Source organism: Triticum aestivum, chromosome 7A, assembly GCF_018294505.1.
Source record: "Triticum aestivum cultivar Chinese Spring chromosome 7A, IWGSC CS RefSeq v2.1, whole genome shotgun sequence".
In the NCBI taxonomy this organism is placed as follows: Eukaryota; Viridiplantae; Streptophyta; class Magnoliopsida; order Poales; family Poaceae; genus Triticum; species Triticum aestivum.
Genome location: NC_057812.1, coordinates 477,417,530 through 477,422,695, shown reverse-complemented (window position 1 = coordinate 477,422,695; position 5,166 = coordinate 477,417,530).

Sequence of the window (5,166 nt, the reverse complement as noted above, 5' to 3'; positions counted from 1 at the left end):
TAAAGTGAGTCCATCAACTCCCACGGCATAGCTGAGCTGCACAGCAACGACCTAACGAACCTTATTCCTCGTCTGAAAAGTCTGCAACATAATACGTTGCAGCCCGAAAACGGGTCAACACATGGAATATGCTGGCAAAATAACACAGTAGAGCAAGAACAGAATAATGCTATCACTACATGCATATTTGGCTGGTGGAAAGCTCTATGGTTATAGTTTTTGCGAAAAGCCAATTTTTCCCTACAAAAAAGGAATAGATTTTATTTAACTATCATGGTAGTTGAAACATCATTGAGAAGGTTCCTCCAACTCAATCCCAATTAAAGTAATTAACAACCCAACAATATTATTTAATAGTGATGAGATACTTAGGATACTCCAAGTACTAGAAACTCAAGATGTCCATAACCGGGGACACGGCTAACCATGATTAGTTTATACACTCTGCAGAGGTTTGCGCACTTTTCCCCACAAGACTCGATCTCCTCCGTTGGATTTCTCGCACTACATGATGTTTGAGAATCAGATGACCGAGACACAGTCTTTTAGAAGCATTAACCCCTTACTCTGGGCAGACGATACCAACTTACATCCCTCTGCCTGCTGATCCACCTCTTCGGGAGCTTCACACAACTTACTCAACTATGCTAGAGCCCATAATAGCTTGTGGCTACACACGAAAGTTTCTAGCATGAAAATATCTCAGTTCCCTTTGAGCCTGGGTGGCGGACCATAGGATTATCACACGGGTACTCCGGGATATCCTAGGATAACACTGGATTCCCCGGGTGCCCAACAAACAATCCACCCAGATGTGTATTCAAGTTGCCACCTTAAGTTGAACCATTAATTAACAATCTCACATCTGTCATGGATTTCACTCACCCAAACCACATCTGCGAGCATAGCATAGCAATATAATCAATACGTAGAAGTAACTCCCAAGGTTTGAATATAACAGGGCAATAGGTTCGACCTCACCAACTACTTCCCGACCCACATGTTAATCACATCCTAATCATGCAATGTTTGAGGATTGGAGCTAATGCATAAAACTGGGTGATAAAGGGTATGATCAAAGTGTTACTTGCCTTGCTGATGATCCGCAAAACCTAGGGACTCGTAGTAGCATGATTCGCACTCCGGGTGTTCTATCGCAAACAAACAATAGCATACATAAGCAATCAAACAAAGAAACATAGGTAAATCTCAAATAAGAAGTTCTAACCAGAAAGTTCAACTTAAGAACTCCGGTTTGCGAAAAGAATCAAATCAAACGGAGCATCGAAACTCAAACTGCGAAAGAAACAAGATCCGTTTACTAATCTGGACGAAGGTCAAATTTTACAGTTCCAAAATCATGTTCAAGTTGATTAAACGGAAAGAGGGTTTTGAGACGAAGATCTAGGCGCTTGAATCGCCTGATTCCGATAAACGAGCGAAAAGATAAACTGAAACGAAAATCGGATCAGAAATCGCGATTGAAAATAATCGCGGAAAATCCGAGAAAAAGAAAACTGACGAATAGGCTAACGAACGAACGTTCATTATCTATAACTAACGAGCGAAAGTCGTTTGTTAAAACGAACGTCCGCAAAGTAACTAAACCGAGAAAAACCGGTGAACCGATCTAAAAAAACAAACTAGGGTTTCTAAAAAACCGGATTGGTTTTTTAAAAAAACACCGAACGAGTGGCAGCGGCAGCGAATACCTCCGGCGGCTTCCGCGGCGGGGTGAGGCGTGCGGTGGCGGCAGCGGCGAGCGGCGGCGTGCGGCGGCGGCGATAGCTTGCGGCGGCGGGGCGGCTTGCGGCGGCAGGGCGGCTTCGGGGCTCCAAGGGGGGGGGTCGGCGTATAAGAGATGGAGGCGCGGGGAGGTGGGCCGGTGGCCTGGCTCGGCTGGGCCTCGGCCCAGTCGGGCGCTGCGTTTTTTTAATAATTTCGCTGAAACCAAATAAATCCTAGAAAATAAAATAAAAATCTAAAAATGCCAAAACCAATTTTCACCGTCTAAATAAAATATTTAGAACAAGATGAACATTTTCTTGGCCCTAAAATGTAACCTTGAAAAACGTGCAATTTTTCTAATTCAAATAAAATAGCTATAAACTCCGAATAAAATCAAATATTTGATTTTAATATTTTTCCTCCAATCTTTCATTTATTTTGGAGAAGTCATATTATCTCCTCTCATATATTTTAATATGAAATATTTTTGAAGAGAAAAATAATTAAAACCAAAAATCCTCGTTTCAATATTTGATAAAACTCAAATATGAAAACAGGGAAATCCCCAACTCTCTCCGGGGGTCCTTGAGTTGCTTAGGATTTCGAGGATTCGCGAAACAAAATGCAATAAAATATGATATGCATAAATGATCTATGTATAACATTCCAAATTGAAATTTGGGATGTTACAAACCGACCCCCCTTAAGATGAATCTCGCCCTCGAGATTCGGGTTGGCTAGAGAATAGGTGTGGGTGGTCTTTGCGAAGATCATCCTCTTGTTCCCAGGTGGCTTCATCCTCGGTATGGTGGCTCCACTGAACTTTGCAAAAGTTGATAACCTTGCTGTGGGTGACTTGACTAGCAATTTCAAGAATCTTTACTAGCTTCTCCTCATAGGTCAAATCACTGTCCAACTGAATCGCCTCCAAGGGTACTGTATCTCTTAATGGTATATCGGCCATCTCAGCATGAAACTTCTTCAGCTGTGAAACATGAACTACATCATGAACTCCTGACAGTCCTTCAGGTAACTCCAACTTGTAGGCAACTTCTCCCATACATTCCAGAATTCCATACGGTCCTACAAATCTCGGGGCTAACTTTCCCTTAACTCCAAAACGTTTCACTCCTCGGAGGGGTGACACTCGCAGATATGCTCTATCTCCAATTTCATAGGTTATTTCCTTGTGTTTCGAATCTGCATAATTCTTCTGCCTGGACTGAGCTACCTTCAGTCTATCTCGGATCAACTTAACCTTTTATTTAGACTGCTTGATCAAATCTGGTCCAAACAACTGTCAGTCTCCAACTTCATCCCACATCAACGGTGTTCTACACCTTCGTCCATACAGGGCTTCGAACGGTGCCATCTTCAAACTGGCTTGATAGCTATTGTTGTATGAGAACTCCGCGTAGGGCAAATTGTCATCCCAACTAGATCCATAATCTAGCGCACAGGCTCTCAACATATCCTCCAGAATCTGGTTGACTCTCTCGATCTATCCATTAGTCTGTGGGTGGAATGATGTACTGAACTCCAACCTTGTCCCCAAAGTTTGGTGCAGCTGATGCCAAAACTTTGAAGTAAATTGTGTTCCTCTATCTGATACGATGGTCCTAGGAACTCCATCCAGACATACGATCCTGGTCATATATATCTTGGCCAACTTTGCACTTGTATAGGTGGTTTTCACTGGGATAAAGTGAGCCACTTTGGTCAAGCGATTATCTACTACCCATATAGAATCATATCCTGATTTGGTCCTAGGTAATCCGGTGATAAAATCCATGCCAAGTTTATCCCACTTCCATTCGGGTATCGGCATAGGCTGTAACAATCCTACTGGCTTTTGATGCTCAGCCTTCACTCTCTGACATACATCACATACGGCTACATACTCGGCAATATCCTTCTTCATACCAGTCCACCAGAAACGTTCCTTCAAATCCAAATACATCTTGGTGTTTCCGGGGTGTATCGAGTATGGTGAGTCATGAGCCTCCTGAATTATTAACTTCCTAATCTCTAGGTTATTGGGCACATAAACACGGTCCTCAAACCATAAGGTGTCGTGCTCATCCTCACGAAAACCTTTGGCCTTTCCTTCGCTCATTCTCTCTTTTATCTCGGCAATATCTTTGTCATCCTTCTGAGCTTCTCGAATCTTTCCTAGCAATGTAGACTGAACCTCCATTGTTGCAACAAGACCTCTGGGAACAATCTCCAATCGAAGTTCCCTGAGATCCTCTACTAACTCCTTTGGCAATCCCGTGCTTACTAGGGTGTTAGCATAACTCTTTCGACTCAAAGCGTCTGCTACGACATTGGCCTTGCCTGGATGATAGTGAAGCTTCATGTCATAATCCTTTATAAGCTCCAACCATCTCCTCTGCCTAAGGTTCAGCTCCTTCTGTGTGAAAATGTACTTCAAACTCTTATGATCCGTGTATACATCACAATGATTTCCAATAAGGTAATGTCTCCAAGTCTTCAACGCATGCACTACGACAGCCAACTCCAAATCATGTGTGGCATAATTCAATTCGTGCGGTTTTAGTTGTCATGAGGCATACGAAACAACTCTTCTGTCCTCCATAAGCACACTTCCAAGTCCTAGCCGAGAGGCATCGCAATACACTTGAAACTCCTTACGTATATCCAGCAGAATCAGCACTGCGGCTGTGGTCAAACATTTCTTTAACTCCTGAAAACTCGCCTCACATTCTTCTGTCCATTTAAATTTGGTATCATTCTTCAATAACTCCGTCATTGGCTTCACAATTCTGGAAAAATTCTCAATGAATCTCCGATAGTATCCTGCAAGTCCAAGAAAACTGCAGATCTCGCTAACTGAAGTGGGTGCCAACACTACAAAAAAATACACTTCCGTGATGATACATGTTTGTCACAGTAGGTCGCATTTTCTATCATGCATGTACATCCATGACGATTTTATGACAGAATCAAGATAGTCATACATGTGATGTCGTAGAAGTGTTCCATGACATTACCAAAATTATCATCACGGAAGTGTCCACTTCCATGACGATAAATCCCACATCACAGAAGTGCTTTCGTCAAGGGTGACCAACACGTGGCATCCACCATAACAGAACACCGTTAAGCTATCGGGTCGGGTTTTGGATCCGATAACCCGTTAACAGCCCCGACCAATGGGGATTTTCCACGTGTAAAATCATCATTGGCTGGAGGAAACACGTGTCGGCTCATCGTTGGGACAGATGTCATCCACTCATTGGACAGAAGGCGCCTATGATACGTCGACACGTGGCACGGCGCAACAGAGGCCCATTCCTGTGAAAAGACTGGCCCGTTTTACTTGGTCAAAAGGTGGCGGGCCGGCCCATGTAAAGCATGTTAATGACATGTTCACATATAGCCCATTTATAGCCCGCTAACCCAAGGCCCATTACG